Raw genomic sequence first — 14,794 nt, 5'->3', positions numbered from 1 at the left:
GGGTCCATGGAAGGAAAAAAAAAAAAATTAAGGTACTGCAAGTCACAGATAAAAGCTCTCATGAGTGATGGTTATCATTTCAACATTCATCAGATGAGCTTCATTCCCCAGTAAAGAAATGGTACAAGAGAAAAAGTGAATATTGATGAGCAAAAGAGATGAGACAGAGATGCAGCAGAGGACGGAGCTGGGTGTTGGCCCCACATCCGGCTGTCTTCAGCACCCTGGAAGGAAGTTTTAAGAGAAAGCCAGAGGATCTGTTACCACAACAAACAGACAAATGACAACCAGCTTTCTTGCTGCCAAGTCACTTTGAATTGAGGGATGGGTCAGTCAAAATGTGGGTGTTCATTCAAAATACAGATTCTCAAACCTTGAATTGAGCATGGGGATCTGTACTTTTCTTTAAAAAAAAAAGTTTTCTTTATTTATTTGACTCTGCTGGGTATTTGTTGCTGTGTGGACTTTTCCCTAGTTGCAGAGAGCAGGGGCTACACTCTAACTGCAGTGCACGGGCTTCTCATTGTGGTGGCTCCTCTTGTTGCAGAGCACAGGCTCCAGAGCGTTCGGGCTTCAGTAGCTGCGGTGCACAGGCTTAGTTGCCCTGTAGCATGTGGGATCTTCCTGGACTGGGGATCGAACCCATGTCTCCTGCGTTAGCAGGTGGATTCTTTACCACTGAACCAGCAAGGAAGCCCAGATCTGTACTATTTAATAATCATCCCAGGTGATCTGGGGATAAAACATAAGGTGGGGGTCTTGCCTACATAAAAATGTTGGGACAGAAGAAAATGCTGTGACTTTCCAAGAGTAGCTCATCTGTCCTTGTCATACTAACTTATGCTGAATTCCTTGAGAAATGGAGATTGCAATCCCTGTGGCTTATAATCCAGCCCCTTGCTGGGGCAGGCAGTGACTGGGGACCAGAGCTCCATCTCTAGGAATTTTAAATCCTGTGTCATTCATAAATGTGTGATGCCATATTTTTCAAAGCACCAGGTCACACTTTACTTGGACGAAATGAGCTGTTTTAAGTAGGTCTGAGTTCTAACTACTCTTCTCATCTCAGTGAAATATTTACTTATTAACAGATACTTATGTAAATTGTAACAGATACTTATGTAAATCATACTTATGTCCTAACCTTAGTGTAACTGAATGCAGTTTGGAGATTTTGAGGGAAGTGCTGAGAAATAAATCCACAGCAGGTTTCAAAGAGAGATTTCCATTGCTGATTTCCCAGAGTTGGAATGTAAGGACTGCAATGGATTCAGCTTGAAAGCCATGTATTTAACATTCCTCTGCAGTAACTGTCTCTTAAATTGCATTTTGGTTTAAGAAGCAGCAAAAACAAATACAGCATGAAGGGGGAATTTTGTTGTTTATTTTAAAGGGGATGAAAATGAATGAAGAGCTTCTAAGAGCTTTCTCTCTTTAGTCTCCCACATGATTTTGTACCTCTGGTCACATCGGAAAGTTCTTTTTTTTCCTAATGCTGTCTGAGTTCTGCATTTTGGTGCCCAGAACAAGGAAGTGTGGGATATATAAGACACACACATAATAGATACATAAAGAACAAGCGGGCTTCCCTGGTGGCTCAGTGAGTGATAAAGTCAGAGCCTGAACCAGGATAGTGGCTATAAGAACAGAAGAAAGGGGCATGTGTGAGAGAAATTACGCAAGAAGACTTGTTAGGACTTGGAGCAAGGTGAAAATCATAAAGAAAATAAAGAGGATCTCAAGGTCTTCATCTTGATAAAATTATGGTATCATTTCCAGAAAAAGAAGATGGTTTACAGATGTGAATTGGTGGTTCTGACTTGGAACACATTGCTTTTGATTAGAGTGAAATATCTAGGTGAAAGTGTCTTCTAAGCAGTTGCAACATGGGAGGAGTAAATGGCTTAAACTCTAGCCGAATGGAAGAAATGGAGAATGGAGTGTTCATTCTTTGGAAAGACCTGTCTTTTGTGGGTAGAGGAGGGAAGGAGCCATTGAAGGAGAGGGAGGACAAGTTGTATGAGAGAGAAGAAAAGTGATGTAATAAGCAAGTGTCAGGTAAGCCGAAAGAGGAGACAGACTGAAGCCAAGGAATGAGGGATGGTCAAAAAGGGAAAGGACAGGACTTCTCTGGCGGTCCAGTGGTTCCTCTGCACTTCCACTGCAAGAGGTGCAGGTTCAATCCCTGGTCAGGGAAGAGCCCACATGCGGCAGGGTGCGGCAGGAGAAAAAAAAAGAAGAGGACAGTGTTGGCCACCAGATATCTGTGGGGTCCACTCTCATTCTCCTTACCTTCCTGCTTCTCAATGGCTCATAAGGAGGTCATGGGGGCTTAGGAGAAAGAGGGTAGCTCTGTGGAGCGAAGACTGTAGGTCTTACACCTGTATTTTTATTCATAAATCTGATCACGGCCAGTGGCACCATCCTGGAATATAGCAAAGTCCACCATTTTGATTTTTCACATCATTGTCAATATCATCGTGAACTGACATTTTCTGAGCATCAGTGAGAATGCTTTGGCTGCAAGTTCAGAAACACATACTCAAACCAGTGTTAACAATAAATTGGAACACTGAGGTAGACAACCAACAACAAATGCATGGTTGATCGGTGGCTCAACAAAGCAAGGACCCAAGTTTTTTCCATTTCTTTTCCCTGCTATACTCAGTGGAAGCTTTTCCCTCAGGGAAATAACAAGATAACTGTAGCAGTTCCAGCTATCACAGCAGAAGTCCATGTAACTATTTGGAGGAAAAGAGAGACCCCCCCTTTTCTTGTTGCTTTCTTCTAACAGTGAGGAAACCTCACAGAAGCTTCCAGCCAACTTCCTCTCATGCCTCACTGGCCAGAATTAGATCACATACAAATTCACAACACGGTCATTGGTGAGGGAAATGGCATTGCCTTCAAAGGCAGGAGACCCATTTCTCACCATTTCCACTGAAACCGTTGGCTATATGGTTGGGTCCCTAAACAAAACTGCTGCTGCTGCTGCTAAGTTGCTTCAGTCGTGTCTGATTCTATGGGACCCCATAGATGGCAGCCCACCAGGCTCCCCTGTCCCTGGGATTCTCCAGGCAAGAACACTGGAGCGGGTTGCCATTTCCTTCTCCAATGCATGAAAGTGAAAAGTGAAAGTGAAGTCGCTCAGTCGTGTCCGACTCTTAGCGACTCCATGGATTGCAGCCCACCAGGCTCCTCCGCCCATGGGATTTTCCAGGCAAGAGTACTGGAGTGGGGTGCCACTGCCTTCTCCAAACAAAACTGGATTCTGTTAGAAAGGCAAAAGGGGTTGAATGGGGGTTACGTTATCAGCCTCTAGGAGTACATAGTACAGTGTTGGACTCATAGTAGGAACCTAAGCATATTGGTTACATAAAAATTATATAGTAGTACACCTTAAGTCTTAAATGAGTAATAGAGCCAGGCCATAGAGGTTCAGAAGGACTGCTAATGGGTTCTAGTTCAATGATTTAGTAAATACAGTATTGAAAGTGTTAGTTGCTCAGTCTGCCTGACTCTTTGCCACCACATTGTAGCCTGCCAGGATTTTCCAGTTAAGGATATTGGAGTGGCTTGCCATTTCCTTCTTCAGGGGATCTTCCCGACCCAGGGATCAAACTGGGGTCTCCTGGATTGCAGGCAGATTCCTTACCAGTTGAGCTAGAGGTTCTATTAAAATGCAGATACTCAGGCCACAGCACCCAGAATTCATATTCAATGTTTTTCATGGGTCTCAGTTATTTGAATTTTCCACAAGAATCTTAGGAATTTCCAGGACAAGCTCTATTTGTGTTAGGCAGAGTAGCTCTAAGGGTGTGGTTGAGGTAGGTAGGTAAAGTTAAAAAAAAAAAATTAATGAATCATCAAATTAAACTAGCAGTTTATTTTCTGATATTGTAAGGTGGTTGCTAGGATCCACAGTTCTTATCAAAGAGTCATATGTACAAAGGGAACTTATGCAACATTTCCCTTCTGGGCCTAAAATTGACTGATGAGGAAAAGGTGAATTATGTCTTAGCAATTAAACAGTGTTTCCAAGTTTGAAGATACCTGTTTACTTTAGAGTATAATCACAAAGAATTATCAGGGTGCATATTAATAATGAATGGAAAACATTGGGTCATGTTTATCCCTCCCCAATCCCAATTTTTCCACCCTAAATTTCTTTATAATTTATCATACCCAGCAAACTTATAGGTCCTGGGAGAGACTATTCTTTCCTCCTTGATTGAAAAATTTATGTTTATGGAAATAAAATATTCGTTTGCTACGGCTCTTATTTAACTGTCTAAAGTGAAGAAATGGAGTCTGAATTTCAACCAACAGCTTCACTCATGCTTGCTTGCATGTTGTCAATGCCATTTTCATTTATATCCCATTAATATTTATCCCTCTCTTTTAATTCACCCTCTTACTTCTGAGGTGTAGTCACTCCCTTTGCTTGGGGTGTACATGTTACATATTTTTTTTTCTTAAAGAATGCACTGGTATTGACACACCATTTTGGATTGGATATTTGTAAAGCTAGTTGGAAAACGTATATAATGATCATAATCATTACAAAATTTATATGTAGCAAGTCTAATTTCAAAATCAGGTTAGGAACTTGATTTTTTTTTTTTCCGGGATCATGAAGGTAGTGGAATCAGGAAAGAAAAACAAAGATTTGATATGCCATGGTGGATTTGGTGGTATCATATAAACGGGATTTGATTTTTTTTAGTATTTTTTTTTAACCAGTAAGATCACCTCATATCCCTTCATACAGTATTAGCTATATCTATGTGCTCTGTAAATAAATCGATGCATTGGGTGTATTACTAATGTCAGGGATTGTTTTGATGCAATCTGGTATTTAGTGATATTTTAACTTTTTTTTCTTTTGATACTTTAACTTTTGAAGGTGAAAAGTTTTACAAGTTTTAAGTGTTTGTGTGGGTAGAAAATAGGTTATGATCATTCACTTGCTTCTTAAGACCCAGCTTGTGTTCAGCTTCTTCTTAAAGAGGGTTTTTAATGTGGACCATTTTAAAAGTCTTTATTGAATTTGTTACAATATTGCTTCTGTTGTTTATGTTCTGGTTTTTTGGCACTGCCACTTATGGGATCTTAGCTCTTAGATCCCTGACCAGGGATTTGAACTCTCAACCCCTGAAGTGGAAGGGGGAATCTTAACCACTGGACCATCAGTGAAGTCATATGTGCAGCTTCTGAGGCAGGTGTTTTCTGGAGTTTCAGGGCTCTGTTCTCATCTATGAGACCAACAAGCAGGGGGCAGATGGGAGGCCCTCCAGCTCCCCATGCTGAGATTCATGACCGCCACCCTGTGCCTGACTGGTAACTGTTCCAGTAACTTGGCTGCAACCTTTTTGAGATTCAGTCCCCTTGTTTATGATCCAATTCTATTCATAAATAATAATGATCATTATAGCTAGCAGTTTGTGGAAAGTCACTGGATGCCAGGGACTTGCTTAAATGCATTATCTCATTTAATTCTCCTAATAAGCCCATTGAGGGGTATATAGATGAGAACACCCAGAATCATACACAATAACGAGTGGTAGACCCAGGTCCAACGTACTCGTTACATGGAGTCCCTGCCTGATATCCAGTCCCTCTAAGACTGTACTTCACAATCCTTCTCTTTGTCCAACTCATGCTTACCCCTCACAGTCACAAAGCTTCAAGGTCCCCAAGAGGAGCAGTTACACCAAGAATGTTTTGTCAGATGTTAATTCATATTAAAAGCATTGTGCCTCCCCACCCCAACAAAGTGATAATATGATATTAATTGTACTTTTCAAAGCCATCCCCAGCCTGCTTGAGGTTTTCTACTTTGGGATTCAGGCCTTATATCACACACGCCTTTGGGAGCTGTACAACTCAGAAACTGAAAACCTACTGCTGAACTTAAGACCAAGAGCCAAGATATCTAAGCAGTCTAAATATCCATTGACAGAGGAATGTATAAAGAAGATGTGATTCTATTTATACAATGGAATATTACTCAGCCATAAAAAAGAATGAAATCATGCCACTTGGAGTAACATGGATGGACCTAGAGATTATCATACTAAGTGAAGTGTGAAGTAAGCCAGACAGAGAATGACAAATATCATATGACCTCACTTATATGTGGAATCCAAAAAAAAAAAAAAAAGACACAAATGAACTTACATACAATGCATCAATAGACCCACATACACAGGAAAAAAGCTTATGGTCACCAAACAGAAAAGGGAGAGGGGAGATAAATTAGAATTATGGGATTAACATATACACACTACTATACATAAAATGGCAATGGCACCCCACTCCAGTACTCTTGCCTGGAAAATCCCATGGACAGAGGAGCCTGGTGGGCTGCAGTCCATGGGGTCGCTAAGAGTCGGACACGACTGAGCGACTTCACTTTCACTTTTCACTTTCATGCGTTGGAGAAGGAAATGGCAACCTGCTCCAGTGCTCTTGCCTGGAGAATCCCAGGGACGGCGGAGCCTGGTGGGCTGCCGTCTATGGGGTCGCACAGAGTCGGACACGACTGAAGCGACTTAGCAGCAGCAGCAGCATACATAAAATAAATAACTGACAAGGACCTACTATTTAGGAAGGGGACAATCCTCAAATTTTGTAATAATGTATAACGGAAAAGAATCTGAAAAAATATATACATATGTATAACTGAATCACTTTGCCATACACCTGAAACTAACACAACGCTGTAAATCAACTCTATTTCAGTAAAAATGAACACTAAAAATTACAAAAAAAAAAAAAAAGCCAGGGTGCTTTTGGACTCACGGGCCCCACTGGGTGGCTCCTGGATTGCCTGTCTCTGTGCTCTGCTAAGACGGCTTGCTGTGCATTAAGCCCCCCTGATGTGCCCTCCTGACCACAGGGCAGCACTACCTGAGGGCTCTCCCTGCCTCCTCCGGACACCAGGTTCTATCAATTGGCCTACCCTCTCCTCGCACCTCAGCTCCTACCCGTTCAATTCTCCCAGCAGTCTGTTTTCTCTCCCGTTTACCCTTAGAATTGATTTACTTCTCTGGGCCTGTAGAGTATCTTCCCTTTTCCTTCAATTAATAGACAAAGACTGACTGATCTGACCACGTTCTCTGCAGATACCAGCCTGACCTCTGACCGCATATGTATCTCACACAATTGTTCGAATAAATCATTAGCCCATCTTAGTTCAGTTCAACATATATTTATCAAACAGGAAGCTGTTCCACATATTCGAGGAGTTGAGTTGGTGGAGGGCAGAGGGGGTTGTCAAAAACGTGAGGGGTTTGGGATTTCACCCTGGTTTGCAAGCTAACAAGGTAGCCTGCCATATTTTCATGGATGCTGACTTAAGACTCAAATCTCTTAGGTCAGTGAAAAAGGACTTTATTACTCCCCACACAGCAAGTGGCATGAGCATACTCATATGTACATCAGTTCCCCTGCCTCAGTTCCTACAGGATGGATGTGGACAGACAGAGCTGGATGCCCGAACACACAGAGGGTTCCATCACAGAGAGGATCCTGGACTTAGAGAACCCATATCTCTCAGACTAGACAGCACGAAAGCTTACCTAGACAAATGTACCAGGGAAGATCCTCTGGAGAAGGAAATGGCAACCCACTCCAGTATTCTTGCCTGGGAAATCCCATGGACAGAGGAGCCTGCCAGGATACACATGGGGTTGCAAGAGTTGGACACGACTGAGCAACTAAACCACCAATAACAGTAAAAGATGGTAAGAGTGAAAATTGAATGTGGGGTTTATAGGAATTCTCTGCTATCTTTACCACCTTTCTGTCAATCTAAAACTATTCTAAAATAAATTGTTTACTTTGCCTTTGCTCTGGAGGGTGGGGGTACTATTAATATCTCTACTTTCTGACATTGTTTGTTATACAAACACTCTTGAAAAGAGAATCCAGACAAACAGCAGAAATGTGAGGAATCCATGAAGCACTGTCTTTCAGCAATACCCACCCATTGTTTCTACACCATCTTGGTTTCTGGTGAATTTTTCCCATAAATAGCCACTCCACTGGCTGCTCTGATTAACTGACAGAGACTGGGCAAAAAATCTATTCAATTTGTCTCATACAGCATCTTATTAAGGTTACTGTGATCAGGAATTTAGCATCATGAGGAGGCCTTCCTGTAGAATATACCTCAGTTATAACCCCCAGGGTCTTAGAATCAACCCATTGAACAAATCCCCCAAACTACCAGGGCCTTAGTTAAGAAAAGTCGTGGGGCTCTCTCCTTAAGTTTCTCTATTTATCTCTCCCCTTGGCCCAAGGTGTTAATATAAGCATGGCAGGATTTATTAGCAAGTCTAGAAGCAATCCTATAGACTCTGCCATGGCACAAGAGGAAAAGGTTTAAAGCAATTCTACCGTCTATAATATCCCTGACCAGTAATCTGAGTTAGGGACAAATTTTGTACTGTTTTTTTCTAATTGGATGACTTCCACTGGAGGAATAATTGGCCACAGATTGTGCATAAATAATGAATCAGTTATCCCTTTGGGAAGCTCTTCCAGGTAATCAAAGGAAGCTTCATTGAGGGCCCTCAGTTATTTGAGGGCTATGTGATCTACTAGTGGTATTTCCTTAAATACTTGAAGGTCTCTTGTAATCGCCTTTAAGGTGCAAGTCACCATGTTTCGGGGAGGAAGCCAAGATAATGCTTGGTTTCCATGCAAGCGATAGTCCTGGGAATGCACACGGTGGCACTGGAAAGACAGGGTGGCTTACTATTGGCAGCGCCCCTCAGGTCAGACCTCCACTGTTCCAAGGACACAGGTTGGCAGTGTCACCAACACAGCCTCTCCACCAGCTGTTAAATCTTGGCCTTCTCAGATTGCTTTGAATAATCAGGTCTGGCCTTTGTTTATGGAGGAACTGCCTGATTGCAGTCAGACTAAACTCTGCTGTCTGTCCAGGTCACCAGGCGGGTGGCATTTTTTTCACCCCAAGGAATGACTGAGCAATGGCTGTGGAATGGGGTTGGGGAAGACATCTAGAGGTGTGGACAGGGATTTTGTATGGGAGGTGTAGGAGTTGGGACATCCCTTGCTATTTCAGATAGATGTTTTGGATAAGTTAAGGCAAATGGGGGTCAAACTTCAAACTGTGTTCAGAGCCATCTGGCAGGGGATGGCAGACCCAGCCAGCAGTGATTTAAATCACCGTGCTTCCAAGAGTTTAGCAGAACCATGCTAAGATGTTTTCATTCTGAAAGAAGGCTCCAGGGACAATTCCAAAGGACAAAGGTCCTTAGGGTTCTTGCTCCCCGACCCTGGCTGACCTGCTGAGGTCTAAGGTGTTATCTGCAAAGGTGGTAGGTTGCTGTTCTCCTTTTGTCATCACATATACTGTGTGTCCCATTTCAGTAGCTGTACCTTTGCCTCTCCCCAGTCATTCCCTCCTCTTACCCAGACCTTTCATCTCTGAGTCAGGCACGAGAGAGAAGGCATTTTATAAACTTATTACAGTGACTTGATGATGTTCCCACTTTGGCCCGTGAGCCACTGTACAGAGAGTTGATAAGCAGTGTATTGAACCAAATGGTCACTATCCGTATGCTCTCTATCATTGTTGTTTGACAGGCTATGGAAACTTCTGCCTATCCTGGACAAATATTAGTGCCAGTCATTACAAGGGGTGGACCTGAGGCTAAGTGCCAGAAAAGTAGGAAGAGAATACTATAGCAACCATGACCGCATTTGGAATCTTTGAGATGACATGGCCTGCAACCACTTCTCAAGTTTTCCTCATTTACAGGCAATTACAATTCGATCCCTGGTGGCTCAGACAGTAAAGAATCTTCCTGCAATGCAGGAGACCTAGGTTAGATCCCTGGGTCAGAAAGATCCCCCTGGAGGAGAGCCTGGCAAATCACTCCAGTATTCTTGCCTGGAGAATCCCATGGACAGGGGAGCCTTGTGAGTAACAGTCCATGGGGTTGCAAAGAGTCAGGCACGACTGAGTGACTAACACAGGCAATTAAGCAGTAGATCATTTATTGCTCAGCAGACCATACAATCTAGCCTACAACTGATTCCTGGAAACTGTACAATTGGGTTTACCATCAATTTCTATGGACTTCTTGCAAATTCCATTAATTGACCTATGCGATGCTCATCCTTTGTTTTCCAAAAAACTCTATCTTTGACATATCCCATCCTTGTCACCAACACTATCAAGAACTGGGAAAGGTTTGAGATTTTACCGAACAAGTTAGCCTGGCCTGTCACAATTTCATGGATGCTGGTAGCGGACATAAAACCCCTGGGTCAGAGACAGAGGATTTTTTTTTAAGTCTTATTTATTTATCTATTGACATATAGTTGATTTAAAATGCTGTGCTGGTTTCAGGTATACAACAAACTGATCCACTTATATATATATGCATATACATATATCCTTACATATATATATGCACATGTATATATTTTCAGATTCTTCCTCTTAAAGGTTATTACAAAATATCGAGTATATTTCCCTATGCTATAGAATAGGTCTTTGTCAGTTATATATTTTATGTATTGTAACATATATATATTAATCTGAATCTTCTAAAATTTATCCCTTACCCCCTCCCCCTTTGGTAACTATGTTTGTTTTTATGTCTGTGTATCTATTTGTTTTGTATGTAAGTTCACTTGTTTTTTTTTTAGAATTCCATATATGAGCAACATAATATATTTGTCTTTGTCTAACTTATTTCATTTAGTATGGTAATCTCTAGGTCCATCCATGTGGCTGCAAATGGCGTTATTTCATTCTTTTTTATGCCTAAGTAATATTCCACTGAGTATATGTACCACATGATCTTTATCCATTCACCTGTCAATGGACATTAAGTTGCTTCCACGTCATGACTATTGTAAATAGTGCCGCTATGGACATTAGGGTGCTTGGATCTTTCCAAATTATGTTTTTTTTTTTTTTTTTTCCACTCCAGGAGTGGAACTGCAGGAACATATATAGTTTGTCAAGAAATTGGGACTCTGAGAACATCCCGGGTCTAGTACTAGGGTTCTCTGCCTCAGAACTACTGACATTTTGGATCAGATGACTCTTTGTTGTGGGGCTGTCCTAGACATTGCATAATGTCTAGCAGCATCTATGACTTTTGCCCTGATTTCACTAGATACCAGTAGTATGTCATTCCCCACAGGCTGTGACAGACAAAAACATCTCCAGACATCGCCAAACATCGCCCACTGGTCTAGTGTATCTTATTATTATTCTTGGCTATGCTCTGCAGCTTGTGGGGGGATCTTAGTTCCCTGACCAGGGATTGAACACAGGCCCTCATCAGTGAGAGCACAAAGTCCTAACCACTGGACCACCAGGGAATGCCTTAGCATATCCTATTCATTAACCCTGAGCATTCAACTCTAAAAATTCCAAATGTTATCAAATAATTTTCAATGCTCTACCTTCAGAGTAGGCTTAGTTCAACTACATCTTTAATGTTGATGATGAAAACAGATATGATGATGTAATGAACATATTTTACATAAATATTTTCCTATCTGTTCCCATTATCTCCATCCTTATATGGATGAAAATAGAATGAGCATTTTTAAGGCTTCTCATCTATATTGTCAAATTGCTGACCATAAAAACTGTACCAGTTTACAGAACCACTAGCAGTATAAGAGATTCTGTCTTATCATATTCTCACCAGCATTGGCTATTATGTATATATTCATATCTTTGCTAATGTAAGTTATTATTCACATTTACTTTTATATATTATTTATTTTGATAAATATTTCTATGTATGTTATCTTACTTATATCTTTGAGCACTAGTAAGAGTGTGCATTTCCCCATATGTTTTATTTCAGCCAGTGGTATTTCCTTTTATCTCAATTTTTTGTGCTTTTTGCTCATTTCCCAGTTAGGGTCTTATTATTGTTCTTATTAATTTGTCTGTGCACTTTACATAATATAAACTGGATACCATAAATTTTTACCAAAGAAAAAAACAGTTCACGAAAGCATTTGAGTTCATTAAAGGTATGAGCAGATGGCAATGGATTTACATTACAGCAATTAAAGTGATCTCAAATGGGGTCCTAAGCAGACCTATTTCACAAGTTCTTTATCATGTCGCTTTCTTTCTTCTCTGCTCCCTATGCCTTATGCATTCCTTGCATGCCTTCACCTGCTCCTCCGGTTTCCCTTCCTTTCCAATTGAGATTGGAAACTAGTTTAGACATGGCTTTTGTTTTTTTGTCTCCATGCACCCAAGCTCAGCTTATCTTCAACTCTGTTAGTTTATCTAAGTATTTTCCTGAACAAGGACACTTCCTTTTCTAAGAGGAATATAAGTGCCACCTTTCAAGATATTACAGTTGTTGTTGTTCAGTCACTTAGTCATATCCAACTCTTTGGAACCCCATAGACTCCAGCATGCCAGGCTTCCCTGTCCTTCATCATCTCCCAGAGCTTGCTCAAACCCATGTTCATTGAGTTGGTGATTCCATACAACCATCTTCTCCTCTGTCATCCCCTTCTCCTCCTGACTTCAGTTCAATTCAGTTCAGTCGCTTGGTCGCGTCCAACTCTTTGTGACCCAATGGACTGCAGCATCCCAGGCCTCCCTATCCATCACCAACTCCCAGAGTTCACTCAAACTCATGTCCATTGAGTCGGTGATGCCATCCAACTACCTCATCCTTTGTTGCCCCCTTCTCCTCCTGCCATCGGTCTTTCCCAGGATCAGGGTCTTTTATGATGAGTTAGTTCTTCACATCAGGTGGCCAAAGTACTGGAGCTTCAGCTTCAGCATCAGTCCTTCCAATGAATATTCAGGATTGATTTTCTTTAGGATTGAATGGTTTGATCTCCCTGCAGTCCAAGGAACTCTCAAGAGTCTTCTCCAACACCACAGTTCAAAAACATCAGTTCCTTGGTGCTCAGCCTTCTTTATGGTCCAACTCTCACATTCCTTCATGACTACTGGAAAAACCATAGCTTTGACTATACTGACCTTTGTCGGCAAAGTAATGTCTCTGCTTTTTAATATGCTGTCTAGGTTGGTCATAGCTTTTCTTCCTAGGAGCAAGTGTCTTTTAATTTCATGGCTGCACTCACCACCTGCAGTGATTTTGGAGTCAAAGAAAATAAAGTCTGTCACTGTTTCCACTGTTTCCCCATCTATTTGCCATGAAGTGATGAGACCAGATGCCATGATCTTAGTTTTCTGAATGTTGAGTTTTAAGCCAGCTTTTTCACTCTCTTGTGAAAAATTATTTTGATTCCTATTGTGCGATTAATTTCAGATACTTTCCCCACTTAGTTTCATTGAAACATTTATCTTTTTCCCCTGAAAAAATTATGAGGAAAAAATAAATTTTCTCTATGCATTTTTTTCAGTGCTTTAAGCTTAAAAGGTGCTTTAGGTACGTGGAAACGCAGGAAAACGTGTGTCATGCCTGCTATATATACTTAGATACCTATGATGCTCCTATGCACAGTAAGGAAAAGCAAGCGTCCCCACTCTTTGTAAACACGTTCCCTTTCTATCAGAAGCCATTAGAAAGCAAGCTTGCCCTGCTTATTTTAAACATGTTTGCTAGATTTTTTAATGAGATATGCTAGGTCTGATGATAAATGGAGCTCACATTTATTGAACAATGCTTTATACTGCCTCTCAAGTATAACATGATGCTTAAAACACTGCAAAGTGTCCAGACGTCAGAAATAGATGCACTTGAGTTAAAAAATTAAGAAACAGGCATGAGAATTCTGCCTCAGGGCCACACACAAGCATAAAGAAACCAAAAGGTTTCAAACACAGACCCTAATTTTCACTGCCCAAAGCAGCTGTCACTAGTCTCACTGTTGGGTATTTAAGTTTTAATTAATGAAAGTGAAATAAATTTTAAAACTCAGTTCTTCAGTCACAATAGCCACATCTCAAGTGCTCAAGAGCCACTTCAGTCTGGTGGACACAATATGGAAAGCACAGATTAACATTTTCACCACCAAAGAAAGTTGTATTGCACAGACAGAGCTAACAAAACATGGCCTTTGGGCACATGCTATGATAAATCCCTTGGAATTTCTGACGAGTTTCCAAAGCTGTGTTACAGAACCAGTTGTTGGAATTGCCTGAACAGCATCCAAAATTAGTGAAAAGCATTAGGCTGAAGATAGGTTGGTTGGTTGGTTGGTTACTTTTTATTCAGATGTATTACTAAGGCTCTAAGAAATTCTGTGGTGAATTTCTGCATGGACACAACAGTCTGTAAAGGCATAAAATAGGTCAGAAAACCTGGGTCCTATATAATACATAGTAATAACAGCAACCCTTCACAAGGCACTTCCTATGTGCCAGGCACTACACTGCATTTAAGCCTTACAACACCCCTATCACGTATATATTATTGCCACCAGTTTACGGGTGAAGAAGCTGAAATTCACAGGCCTGGGGTCACCCAGCTAGTCAGCAGCAGAGCCACGACTGAAAACCAGATATGTCTATTCCCTTGTCCTAAAAAGCTCTGTGATCTCTAGCTCTTCACCTTCTCTAATATAAAAATACTGAATTAAAAAATAAAAGTTTTTGATTTTTTATGCATAGAGAAGATTTGCTTTTTCCTCATAATTTCTTCAAGGGAAAAAGATAAAATGTCTCAATGAAACTAAGTGGGGAAAGTATTTGAAACTAATCACACAATAGGAATCAAAATCAAAAACTGAATTAAAAAGTTCTCTAACATTTCACGCAAAGATGGGCTCGATAAAGGACAGAAATGGTATC

This window comes from Bison bison, unplaced genomic scaffold, assembly GCF_000754665.1.
Source record: "Bison bison bison isolate TAMUID 2011002044 unplaced genomic scaffold, Bison_UMD1.0 scf7180017864491, whole genome shotgun sequence".
Classification (NCBI taxonomy): domain Eukaryota; kingdom Metazoa; phylum Chordata; class Mammalia; order Artiodactyla; family Bovidae; genus Bison; species Bison bison.
The sequence above is the reverse complement of the archived record's forward strand: the minus strand, read 5'-3'. Positions refer to the sequence as shown.